Raw genomic sequence first — 14,186 nt, 5'->3', positions numbered from 1 at the left:
TCAGCTGGCCAGGTAGCTGTCTTCCAAATTTCCTCGCATAGATGAGTGAGTGCTTTCAGCGTTGCATCCATTTGTTGAAACATCTCAACTGGTATTCCATCAATTCCTGGAGCCTTGTTTTTCCTGAATGCCTTCAGTGCAGCTTGGAACTCTTCCTTTAATACCATCAGTTCTTGACCATATGCTACTTCCTAAAATGGTTGAATGTAGACAAATTCTTTTTGGTTAAGTGACTGTATGTATTCCTTTCATCTTCTTTTGATGCTTCCTGTGTCTTTCAATATTTTGTGAATACAGTTCTTCAGTATTGCAACATAAGACTTGAATTTTTTCTTCAGTTCTTTTAGCTTGAGAAATGCTGAGTGTGTTCTTCCCTTTTGGTTGCCTAACTCGAGGTCTTTGCCATTTTATTATAATACTTTACTTTGTTTTCTCGCGCCACCCTTTAAAATCTTCTATTCAGCTCTTTTACTTCTTCATTTCTGCCATTCTATTCAGCTACTCCACATTCAAGAGCAAGTTTCAGAGTCTCTTCTGACACTTATTTTGGTCTTTTCTTTTTAATACTCTTTTGCTTTCTTCATGTATGATGTCCTTGATGTCATCTCACAACTCATCTGGCCTTCAGGCATTAGTGTTCAATGCATCAAATCTATTCTTAAAATTCTTTGTTATGCTGAACAACCAGAGTGACCATTTAATTTTTGTCATATAATCAAAATAATTTCCTAGAATTCTGGAGTCAGCACATTTCCCTAATTTTATAAATCAGTCCTCTGAGTATCAGAAAATCTAAGTGACTTTCCTGAAATGAAAATGTAATTGGTGGCAGAGATAGGGAAAAATACTCTTGTCTCCTTACTCTCTTGTTCTGCCTCTCTCATCTCTGGTATGTTGTCTAAGATCAACCAATATGATCCTTATGCCATTCTCTTCAGTGAAACATCAAAAGACTATAATATGACCAGTAGCATTAAAATCCAAAAAATGGTCACTAGTACCCACTCTAGGAAATCATTTTCACAAAATACTTAAAGAGGACTCTAAGGATATTTGTTATTGTCATTTAGATGTTCAGTATAATATTAATTATAGCAACAAAACCTTTGATAAAAAAACTATTAAGAGGTATGGTACTTCAATATAATGGAATTATATAAAACTCTAAAAAATTATATTTCAAGAGAATATTTATTGACATGCATGCCAAGGTAAAGACATAAACCAAATTACTAGTGGAAGTCTTCTCTGGTGTGGGGATAATGGATTATTATAATATTTTATTTTTCTGTTTATCCACCCATTCTACAATAAACACATATTACTCTTGTAATCAGGAATCCTGGTGACACATGGTTAACTTGATGACTAACTAAAAGGTTGGCGGTTTGAACTACCCAGCCACTCCACAGGAGAAAGATTATAGTCTAGAAACATTATGGGTCAGTTATACTCTGTCAAATGGGGTCACTATGAGTCAAATTCTACTGGACTGCACCTAACAGCAATAACAACTTTTATAACCCCAAAAAATCCAAGTCAATTAATTTGGGGAATACAAACTAACCCTGCTCTCTGAACACTTTCCGTATCATAAACATTAAAATCGTCTTCCTATGGTTGACACTCACTTCCATTTTGTGTATTAATTTATAAAGAATAATTCTTCTTTCCATATCACTTTACAATCTGGAAAACACATTGTACAAAACCTCCGTTCTTATGACAATATAGCACATGCAGAAATTCACCAACAAATAAGGACCCAGATATTTATATAGTCACAAATGTAAATCTGTTAATCTATTTTCAAGATAATTTGTGTGTTCATTTAATTAGGTAGTTGGTGATGCTGAGTTTGTCACAGTTTTTGTTCTGATGTGCTTTGCCTCCTTTCTTTTTACTAGCATAGCTATGAAATATTTTTAATTAGCGATACAGTTATGATTACTACTGATGTATGAAGACCAGCATGATTAACCTGAACACCAGGATCTGGCTGGCCCATGTTCCTCATGACTGGGAAGAGTTGTTCAAGAGAAGCTAGTAGCAAGATAGAGGACAACCTTCCAAAGCTAATTTTATTGCTCGTATCCTCATTATCTAAGTTTAATTTTCCTTTGGTAGGGATATCTCCTAAAAATTCAGGTGTGAGTGTGTGTGTGTGTGTTTAAGAGAGAGGGAGAGATGGGAGTGAGAGCAAGAGCAACAAAGAGAAAAGAAGAGAGGCTGTGCTCTGGCAAGTATGTAAAAAAAAATCTATGTTCCAGAAAATATACTATTGAATGAAAAACCGTAGAATGGGGTATATTATAGGTTGAGTTATGACTTGGGGTATCTTCATGTAATTTATCCATACAGTGTTATAATGCAGTCTCTAACAATAGATCAGAATTGGCATGCAGGATGAGACATACCTGTCATCTTAGGTTGTTGAAAGAGCTCAGACTATGGGTCCAGACCTAATTAGCTTGGAATCATGCAACTGGTGATTATGAGCTTTGTGAACTTGGGCTAAGTTCCTTATTGCTCTGAACTCAATCAGGAAGCCAGAAAGAAAGGCTGTACTTTCAAGAGCGGTAGCCAATGGTGGGCTAGTAAACGTTTTAACAATACACATACACACTCACACACACAAATGTTTATAATAAATTTAACTAATATGAAGAATGTGTCATATACAATTTACAAGTAATAATAAAACATACAATACTCTTTATTGTCAATTACATATAGATAATTGATGCTTATGGACTGTTTTTGTTGATTTTTGCTGAATACTTGTATCCATAACCAAACTATGGTTGAAATCCAATTACGATTTGACAAAATTAGGCTGTAAATAAATGCTGGAATTCTATCCAGTTCAACAAATAAGTCACTCACATCATTGATGAATGCCATGGATGTTGGTTGATATTTTTCTTTATGTGAATAAGTCAGACAAAATTGAATCAATGGAGTTGTGTGTCTGGAATGCACTCATTGAGGACTTGAGTGACATTTTTGATAAAGCAGGTAACAGTTTCCGAATACGGGAAGAAAATCGCCTCATGGCTTTTTCAGTTATTCACAATGTAATTGCTTTGGACATGACACGTTTTAAAGTTTAACATGCATCATTAACATTTTCTCCATCATATTTCTTAAGCTTAGGAAGTCAACAAAACCATCAGTCAAGCCCTGATTTATAACATTTGACAAATTCTCTGGTGTAAATACTTCTGCCATGGCCAATTTCAGGCTAGCAGTGTAGTGTTGTGAACACAGATTTGGGAAGCGATGTGCAGTGACACGCTATCATATGGCATCGCCTTCCGATAGCTACAATAGAAGCCGTAATCCCAAAAGCATAGATAATAGTAAAATGTAAAATGACTAGAAAATGATGAGTTTTATGTATTTGTTACCTTTATTTTTAGTATAGTTTATTGAATTATGAGTGTATGTGATTTCATTTTTACGAATGGCTGTGTTTAATAACCAGCTTACAAAACTCTTGAAAATTTAACATGAGCCAGTACCAGAAGCCACTACCATTTCAGGAAAACAAAGCAGATGGGCCTTGGCTTCCTCCCATTAGCAGATTGCCCTTATGGTGCGTGTAGCCTTTTATGGTTTACTTTAAATTTCAAAACTGTGTGTTCTGTACATTTTAAGAGATTTGACCTACAGGTGAATGCCTGTGTTCACATTTATGCTGGATGCTAAATTGCAGAGTTCATTTGTTATGGGATTGTGAATTTTTACAACCACACCTGATATTGTTGTTCATAAAAAATTTTACTCTTTTTTTTTATTAACTTTTATCGAGCTTCAAGTGAACGTTTACAAATCAAGTCAGACTGTCACATATAAGTTTATATACACCTTACTCCGTACTCCCACTTGCTCTCCCTCTAATGAGTCAACACTTTCAGTCTCTCCTTTCGTAACAATCTTGCCAGCCTCCAACTCTCTCTATCCTCCCATCCCCCCTCCAGACAGGAGATGTCAACACAGTCTCAAGTGTCCATCTGATACAATTAGCTCACTCTTCATCAGCATCTCTCTCCCACCCACTGTCCAGTCCCTTTCGTGTCTGATGAGTTGTCTTTGGGAATGGCTCCTGTCCTGGGCCAACAGAAGGTTTGGGGACCGTGACCGCCGGGATTCTTCTACTCTCAGTCAGACCATTAAGTATGGTCTTTTTGTGAGAATTTGGGGTCTACATCCCACTGATCTCCTGCTCCCTCAGGGGTTCTCTGTTGTGCTCCCTCTCAGGGCAGTCTTCGATTGTGGCCAGGCACCAACTAGTTCCTCTGGTCTCAGGATGATGTAGGTCTCTGGTTCATATGACCCTTTCTGTCTCTTGGGCTCATAGTTATCGTGTGACCTTGGTGTTCTTCCTTCACGCTCGATCCAGGTGGGTTAAGGCCAATTGATGTATCTTAGATGGCCGCTTTTTAGCATTTATGACCCCAGATGCTACATTTCAAAGTGGGATGCAGAATGTTTTCATAATAGAATTATTTTGCCAAATGACTTAGAAGTCCCCTTAAACCATGGTCCGCAAACCCCCACCCTTGGTCTGCTGACCTTTGAAGCATTTGGTTTGTCCCAGAAACTTCTTTGCTTTTCGTCCAGTCCAGTTGAGCTGACCTTCCATGTATTGAGTATTGTCCTTCCCTTCACCTAAAGCAGTTCTTATCTATTAACTAATCAGTAAGAAACCCTCTCCCCTCCTCTCTCCCTCCCCCCCTCGTAACCACAAAAGTATGTGTTCTTCTCAGATTATACTATTTCTCAAGATCTTATAATAGTGGTCTTATACAATATTTGTCCTTTTGCCTCTGACTAATTTTGCTCAGAATAATGCCTTCCAGGTTCCTCCATGTTACGAAATGTTTCACAGATTCGTCACTGTTCTTTATCGATGTGTAGTATTCCATTGTGTGAATATACCACAATTTATTTAACCATTCATCCGTTGATGGACACCTTGGTTGCTTCCAGCTTTTTGCTATTGTAAACAGAGCTGCAATAAACATGGGTGTGCATATATCTGTTAGTGTGAAGGCTCTTATTTCTCTAGGGTATATTCCAAGGAGTGGGATTTCGGGGTTGTATGGTAGTTCTATTTCTAACTGTTTAAGATAACGCCAGATAGATTTCCAAAGTGGTTGTACCATTTTACATTCCCACCAGCAGTGTATAAGAGTTCCAATCTCTCCGCAGCCTCTCCAACATTTATTCTTTTGTGTTTTTGGGATTAATGCCAGCCTTGTTGGAGTGAGATGGAATCTCATCGTGGTTTTAATTTGCATTTCTCTAATGGCTAATGATCGAGACCATTTTCTCATGTATCTGTTAGCTGCCTGAATATCTTCTTTAGTGAGGTGTGTGTTCATGTCCTTTGCCCACTTCTTGATTGGGTTGTTTGTCTTTTTGTGGTTGAGTTTTGACAGAATCATATAGATTTTAGAGATCAGGCGCTGGTCGGAGATGTCATAGCTGAAAATTCTTTCCCAGTCTGCAGATGGCCTTTTTACTCTTTTGGTGAAGTCTTTAGATGAGCATAGGTGTTGGCTTTTGAGGAGCTCCCAGTTATCTGGTTTCTCTTTGTCATTTTTGGTAATGTTTTATATTCTGTTTATGCCTTGTATTAGGGCTCCTAATGCTGTCCCTATTTTTTCTTCCATGATCTTTATCGTTTTAGTCTTTATGTTTAGGTCTTTGATCCACTTGGAGTTAGTTTTTGTGCATGGTGTGAGGTATGGGTCTTGTTTCATTTTTTTGCAAATGGATATCCAGTTATGCCAGCACCATTTGTTCAAAAGGCTATCTTTTCCCCAATTAACTGACACTGGTCCTTTGTCAAATATCAGCTGCTCATATGTGGATGGATTTATATCTGGGTTCTCAATTCTGTTCCACTGGTCTATGTGCCTGTTGTTGTACCAATACCAGGCTGTTTTGACTACTATGGCTGTATAATAAGTTCTGAAATCAGGTAGAGTGAGGACTCCCACTTTCTTCTTCTTTTTCAGTAATGCTTTGCTTATCCGAGGCTTCTTTCCCTTCCATATGAAGATGGTGATTTGTTTCTCTATCATATTAAAAAATGACATTGGAATTTGGACTGGAAGTGCATTGTATGTATAGATGGCTTTTGGTAGAATAGACATTTTTACTATGTTAAGTCTTCCTATCCATGAGCATGGTATGTTTTTCCACTTAAGTATGTCCTTTTGAATTTCTTGTAGTAGAGCTTTGTAGTTTTTTTGTATAGGTCTTTTACATCCTTGGTAAGATTTGTTCCTTAGTATTTTATCTTCTTGGGGGCTACTGTGAATGGTATTGATTTGGTTATTTCCTCTTCGATGTTCTTTTTGTTGGTGGAGAGGAATCCAAGTGATTTTTGTATGTTTATCTTATAACCTGAGACTCTGCCAAACTCTTCTATTAGTTTCAGTAGTTTTCTGGAGGATTCCTTAGGGTTTTCTGTGTATAGGATCATGTCATCTGCAAATAGAGATAATTTTACTTCCTCTTTGCCAATCTGGATGCCCAGTATTTCTTTGTCTCACCTAATTGCTCTGGCTAGGACCTCTAGCACAATGTTGAATAAGAGCGGTGATAAAGGGCATCCTTGTCTGGTTCCCGTTCTCAAGGGAAATGCTTTCAGGCTCTCTCCATTTAGAGTGATGTTGGCTGTTGGCTTTGCATAGATGTCTTTTATTATGTTGAGGAATTTTCCTTCAATTCCTATTTTGCTGAGAGTTTTTATCATAAATGGGTGTTGGACTTTGTCAAATGCCTTTTCTGCATCAATTGATAAGATCATGTGGTTTTTGTCTTTTGTTTTATTTATATGGTGGATTACATTAATGGCTTTTCTGATACTAAACCAGCCTTGCATACCTGGTATAAATCCCACTTCGTCGTGGTGAATTATTTTTTTGATATGTTGTTGAATTCTATTGGCTAGAATTTTGTTGAGGATTTTTGCATCTATGTTCATGAGAGATATAGGTCTGTAATTTTCTTTTTTTGTGAAGTCTTTACCTGGTTTTGGTATCAGGGATGTGGTGGCTTCATAGAATGAGTTAGGTAGTATTCCATCTTTTTCTATGCTTTGAAATAACTTTAGTAGTAGTGGTGTTAACTCTTCTCTGAAAGTTTGGTAGAACTCTGCAGTATAGCCATCCAGGCCAGGGCTTTTTTTTGTTGGGAGTTTTTTGATTACCGTTTCAATCTCTTTTTTTGTTATGGGTCTATTTAGTTGTTCTACTTCTGATTGTGTTAGTTTAGGTAGGTAGTGTTTTTCCAGGAATTCATGCATTTCTTCTAGGTTTGCAAATTTGTTAGAGTACAATTTTTCATAAAAATCTGATATGATTCTTTTAATTTCAGTTGGGTCTGTTGTGACGTGGCCCTTCTCGTTTCTTATTCGGGTTATTTATTTCCTTTCCTGTATTTCTTTATTCAGTCTGGCCAATGGTTTATCAATTTTGTTAATTTTTTCGAAGAACCAGCTTTTGGCTTTGTCAATTCTTTCAATTGTTTTTCTGTTCTCTAATTCATTTAGTTCAGCTCTAATTTGTATTATTTGTTTTCTTCTGGTGCCTGATGGAGTCTTTTGTTGCTCACTTTCTATTTGTTCAAGTTGTAAGGGCAGTTCTCTGATTTTGGCTCTTTCTTCTTTTTGTATGTGTGCATTTATTGATAAAAATTGACCTCTGAGCACTGCTTTTGCTGTGTCCCAGAGGTTTTGATAGGAAGTATTTTCATTCTCGTTGCATTCTATGAATTTCCTTATTCCCTCCTTAATGTCTTCTATAACCCAGTCTTTTTTAAGCAGGGTATTGTTCAGTTTCCAAGTATTTGATTTCTTTTCCCTAATTTTTCTGTTATTGATTTCCACTTTTATGGCCTTGTGGTCTGAGAAGATGCTTTGTATTATTTCGATGTTTTGGATTCTGCAAAGGTTTGTTTTATGACCTAGTATGTGGTCTATTCTAGAGAATGTTCCATGTGCGCTAGAAAAAAAGTATACTTTGCAGCAGTTGGGTGGAGAGTTCTGTATAAGTCAATGAGGTCAAGTTGGTTGATTGTTGTAATTAGGTCTTCCGTGTCTCTGTTGAGCTTCTTACTGGATGTCCTGTCCTTCTCCAAAAGTGGTGTGTTGAATTCTCCTACTATAACTGTGGATGTGTCTATCTCACTTTTCAGTTCTGTTAAAATTTGATTTATGTATCTTGCAGCCCTGTCATTGGGTGCATAAATATTTAATATGGTTAGATCTTCCTGGTCATTTGTCCCTTTTATCATTATGTAGTGTCCTTCTTTATCCTTTGTGGTGGATTTAGGTTTAAAGTCTATTTTGTCAGAAATTAATATTGCTACTCCTCTTCTTTTTTGCTTATTGTTTGCTTCATATATTTTTTTTCCCATCCTTTAAGTTTTAGTTTGTTTGTGTCTCTAAGTCTAAGGCGTGTCTCTTGTAGGCAGCATATAGACGGATCGTGTTTCTTTATCCAGTCTGAGACTTTCTGCCTCTTTATTGGTGCATTTAGTCCATTTACATTCAGCGTAATTATAGATAAGTAAGTGTTTAGTGTTGTCATTTTGACGCCTGTTTATGTGTGTTGTTTACAATTTCATTTTTCCACTTACTTTTTTGTGCTGAGACGTTTTTCTTTGTAAATAGTGAAATCCTGATTTTCATAGTATTTGACTTTATGTTTGCTGAGTCGTTACGTTTTTCTTGGTTTTTATTTTGAGTTATGGAGTTGTTATACCTCTTTGTGGTTACCTTAATATTTACCCCTATTTTTCTAAGTAAAAATCTAACTTGTATTGTCCTATATCGCCTTGTATCTCTCTCCATATGGCAGTTCTATGCCACCTATATTTAGTCCCTCTTTTTGATTATTGTGATCCTTTACATATTGACTTCAATGATTCCCTGTTTTGAGCTTTTTTTTTTTTTTTTTTTTAGTTAATCTTAATTTGTTTTTGCGATTTCCCTATTTGAGTTGATATCAGGATGTTCTGTTCTGTGACCTTGTGTTGTGCTGGTATCTGATATTATTGGTTTTCTGACCAATTTCCTTTAGTATTTCTTGTAGCTTTGGTTTGTTTTTTGCAAATTTTCTAAGCTTGTGTTTATCTGTAAATATCTTAATTTTGCCTTCATATTTGAGAGAGAGGTTTGCTGGATATATGATCCTTGGCTGGCAGTTTTTCTCCTTCAGTGCTCTGTATATGTCATCCCATTGCCTTCTTGCCTGCATGATTTCTGCTGAGTAGTCTGAACTTATTCTTATTGATTCTCCCTTGTAGGAGACCTTTCTTTTCTCCCTAGCTGCTTTTAAAATTTTCTTTTTATCTTTGGTTTTGGTAAGTTTGATGATAATATGTCTTGGTGTTTTTCTTTTTGGATCAATCTTAAATGGGGTTCGATGAGCATCTTGGATAGATATCCTTTCGTCTTTCACGATGTCAGGGAAGTTTTCTGTCAGTAGATCTTCAACTATTCTCTCTGTGTTTTCTGTCCTCTCTCCCTGTTCTGGGACTCCAATCACAAGCAAGTTATTCTTCTTGATAGAGTCCCACATGATTCTTAGGGTTTCTTCATTTTTTTTTAATTCTTTTATCTGAATTTTTTTCAGCTATTTTGGTGTTAATTCCCTGGTCCTCCAGATTTCCCAGTCTGCATTCTAATTGCTCGAGTCTGCTCCTCTGACTTCCTATTGCATTGTCTAATTCTGTAATTTTATTGTTAATCTTTTGGATTTCTGCATGCTGTCTCTCTATGGATTCTTGCAACTTATTAATTTTTCCACTATGTTCTTGAATAATCTTTTTGAGTTCTTCAACTCTTTTATCAGTGTGTTCCTTGGTTTTTTCTGCAGTTTGCCTTATTTCATTTCTGAGGTCATCCCTGATTTCTTAAAGGATTCTATAAATTAGTTTTTTATATTCTGTATCTGATAATTCCAGGATTGTATCTTCATTTGGGAAAGATTTTGATTCTTTTGTTTGGGGAGTTGTAGAAGTAGTCATGGTCTGCTTCTTTATGTGGTTTGTTATCGACTGCTGTCTCTGAGCCATCACTAAGATATTGTAGTGATTTATTCTATATTTGCTCCCTGAGTCTTATCTTGTTTTGTTTTCTTTCAGTATAAGTGGATGGGCTACTAGAGTATGCTGTCTTGATTGTTGTAGCCCTTGACATACGTATGACATATTACCAGCTGGTTTGGGCTGTTGCCAGATATATATGCCTGAGTCTATTCACTATTCTTGAGTACAATCTGATTTTGGGTCATCAAGTGTGTGCTGCACCCTAAAACCTATCCACCTTGAGAAGTAGTGGTGATAGTTGTGTGCACCAGATTCTATTAGCAGCTGGGGTTCACCTCCAGGGGGGTCAGGAAGCTGACAGGCTTCCTGCAAATGTCAGTGAGGTAGGTGTGTCTCTATTCCTAAAGCACCTTGGTGGGAGGGCTCTGCAGCTGTACCTTAGGCCCCCAATGCAAGTACCTCTACAGATTTGTAGGTGTCACCCTCCTTAGACCCCTAAGCAAGAGGCTAGGCGGTCTTGGGGGAGCTTCAGCCCTCAGTTCCCTGTTGTGGATCAGTTAGGGCTCTGTTGAATAAGCAGAGTTATCAGACCTGGAAAACTTGTTTTTCCAGTAAATTCGCTAAAAAAAAATATGCAGTCAGATCCCTATCAGAAATGCCTTTGCGTTTTAACAGCCACCTTGTTCCGTGTAGGGATGAAAGCCCAAGGTATGGATCATATATGCTTGGCTGAAGCTGGTTCTGTGTTTTTAGTCCAAATAGGGAAGGATTTTTGGTCCCTTGGTTTTTTGTGGTTGCTTCTCTCAGGCCGGAAGAATGGGTTAGGAAAAGACAAAAAAAAAAAAAAAAAAGGGAAAAGCAAAGCCATGGAGCTGGAGCTGTTCTCCCTCTGGCTCAGGAAATTCCAATGTTAATGAAGCCGCCTGGGAAGGGGAGGGGAGCACTCAGAAAAACAGGAGAGAGTAGGACCCCGGAATGCTTATCTTGCTTGGGATGACTATTTTATCTGAGATTCCCGAGGGGCATGTCGCCTATGTTTGCTGGCTGTGTAGAGATTGTCCCCGAGGGTCTGGCCCGCTGAAGCCTCGGTCAGATCCTCCACTGCCAGTCCAAAGCCCAGTGTCAGGGTTCCCCTGCTGGGACGCTGCCCTCCCAGCTCCAAAATCAGTCGCTGCCTCCCGGGGACTTCTCCTGCCAGCCGCGTCGCCGCGCCGCCCACGCAGACCAGCCGGACCCCCTCCCCGGGTCAGTTCAGGGGGGAAGGGCTGTGCCCCGTGTTTGTGCCGTGGCCGGATTCCGTGTTCAGCTCCCCTGTGCTCAGTCCAAAGACCGGCGCCAAGGTTCCCCGGCTGGGGCGCTGCACTCCCGGCTCCAAAACCAGTCGCTGCCTCCCGGGGACTTCTCCTCCCACCAGCCGGATTGCCAGTCTGCCCGCGCAGACCGGCTGGGCCCCCTCCCGGGGTCAGTTCAGGGGGGTAGGGCTGTGCCCCGTGTTTGCGCTGTGAGCAGATGCCGTGTTCAGCTCCTCTGTGCCCCGACCTAAGCCCGGCGCCAAGGTTCCCCGGCTGGGACGCTGCACTCCTGGCTCCCAAACCAGTCACTGCCTCCCAGGGACTTCTCCTCCCAGCAGCCGCGTCACCACGCCGCCAGCGCTAACCAGCTGGGCCCCCTCCCGAAGTCAGTTCAGGAGGGTAGAGCTGTGCCCGGTGTTTGTGCCGTCACAAGATGATATGTTCAGCTCCTCTGCACGCAGACCTAAGCCCGGTGCCAAGGTTACCTGACTGTGACGCTGGCTCCCGGCTCTGAAAACAGTCACTGCTTCCCCGTAGTTGTTCGTTCTCTGTCTCTGTCACTCAGGTCAACTCTTTAAATCTGTGTTTGTTGTTCAGGGTTTGTAGATTGTCATGTATGTGATCGATTCACTTGTTTTTCCGAGTCTTTGTTGCAAGAGGGATCTGAGGTAGCATCTAGCTAGTCAGCCAAATTTTACTCTTTTATCTGTAAAGTTTTTTTTTCCCTTGTTCTGTAGACTATTTCTGGAGCAGTACATGATTACAGAAGTCTGTGGTTCCCTGTTCCCAATTGCAAAAAGCAAAACAGAGCCACCTTATTGAAGGAGAAAACCAAACAGCTCCATTCGAGTTTATCATCTTAGGATTCTCCAACTTAAATGAGCTGCAATTTTTACTTTTCACTATCTTCCTTGTAACTTATACCTATACCTTGGGAAGAAATATTTTCCTTATCTTGGTGACCAATGTTGATGCACGTCTACACAAACCCATGCATTTTTTTTCTGGAAAACTTAGCATTTATTGACATCTGCTACACCACCACCAATGTTCCTCAGATGATGGTGCATCTTCTGTCAGAGAAGAAGAGCATTTCTTATGGGGGTTGTATAGCTCAAATTTTTGCATTTATTTTCTTTGTGGGGTCAGAGTCCCTGCTCTTGGCAGCAATGGCATATGACCATTATGTAGCAATCTGCAAACCCTTAAGATATTCAATTATTATGAACAAGACTATATACAGCCAGTTAGCAGCTTCTTCATGGGCTGGTGGTTTCCTCAACTCAGTGGTGCACACAATGCTGACTTTCCACCTGCCCTTCTGTGGGAATAATCAGATTAATTATTTTTTCTGTGACATCCCACCTTTGCTGACCTTGTCTTGTGGGGACACTTCTGTCAATGAGCTAGTGCTACTCTCCATTGGAGTCTTCGTTGGTTGGACTCCTCTCTTGTGTATCATCCTTTCATACCTTTATATCGTTTCTACCATTTTAAGGATCAGTTCTTCAGAGGGAAGGCAAAAGGCATTTTCTACGTGTGCCTCCCACCTGGTCATTGTCCGTCCTTACTATGGAAGCTCTAACTTCACATATGTATGACCCATCTCAGCTTATTCATTGGAGAAAGACAGACTGATATCAGTATTGTACAGCATTGTAACTCTCATGCTAAACCCTATAATCTATTTTCTGAGGAATAAGGATATTAAAGAGGCTATGAAAGCTATGGGGAGAAAGTGACAGGTTCTATTTCTTTAACGTTTGACATATAAACTTTACTATTCTGAGGAAAATCATATATATCACAAAACTGTACATCTTATAGGAGCTGATTTTACTAATGACTCTTCAATAAAATTAAAAGTTAACTATAAATTTTCACTTCCAATAAAATTTGACTAGTTACTTTGTACAACCTCCCCCGCTAAAATAATTTACATGAAATATTTTAAAAAATATTTTTAAAAAATCAGTGAAATAAAAAGCTAGAAATCATGAGGACAAGATTGGACATAAGAAGAGAAAACAAAGTTTCGAAACTGGTATTTGGGGCTCTTTTTTTCTAGGACATTTGTTGATCTTGAAGAGGTGACTGAGATTGTGAATAGCTTATTGGTACCTTTGTAAGATTAGATGGTCAACAGTGGAATCCTGAGCTTCCCAAGAGGGCATCCCTAGTACACACACTATGCTTATGGGTGGGAATCTGAAGGGCTGCACCCCAGTTATAAGACTGAGACAGAAATTAGCCAGTCTTTACCTAGATTACAGCTATGCTTTGAAACATGTGGATGACTTAGAAGATTTCAAATCCTAAAGTTGATTAAGGTTATTTCAAATTGATAGTGTCCAGGCACCTAGAAGAAGCAAATTAAAATTATTTCTGAAGTGACATCATCACAATGCCCACCATAAAATTGAGGATAAGTAGACACACGAGTTGTAATGAAAAATGAAAAGAATCAGTGCAAAAAATACAGCAGAAACATAACCACAGTTACTGTAAGTGACTGAATTACCCTATACAGACTGTAAGACAAATATTCATACAATGCTAATAGAGATAAATTATAGACTTAGAAAAGCCAACAGAGAATTAGAAACTATCAATCATGAAACTTCAAATTTGGAAAACAACAACATAAAAAAAGCAACAACTAGAAATTAAAAATTTCAGAATGGAAAATCAAAAGAATCCAAATTAGGAACTGGGTGAATGGATTTAATAGCAAATTAGATATGGCTGAAGAGAAAAATAAGTGAATAGGATGACATTCTTCAGAAAAGAGCACAGACAGAAGAATAGAGTATATTCTGTTGT

At 38.7% G+C, this 14,186-nt stretch overlaps 1 pseudogene; it reads left to right on the top strand.

Moving 5' to 3' along the window:
• The first annotated feature begins 2,957 nt into the window (after positions 1-2,957).
• Positions 2,958-13,280, top strand: LOC111749424 (olfactory receptor 5V1-like; annotated as a pseudogene).
• The last annotated feature ends 906 nt before the right edge of the window (positions 13,281-14,186 follow it).

The sequence above is a fragment of the Loxodonta africana genome, chromosome 1, assembly GCF_030014295.1.
Source record: "Loxodonta africana isolate mLoxAfr1 chromosome 1, mLoxAfr1.hap2, whole genome shotgun sequence".
Classification (NCBI taxonomy): domain Eukaryota; kingdom Metazoa; phylum Chordata; class Mammalia; order Proboscidea; family Elephantidae; genus Loxodonta; species Loxodonta africana.
Note: the sequence above shows the minus strand (reverse complement) of the source record. Positions and strands in the feature narration are given on the sequence as shown.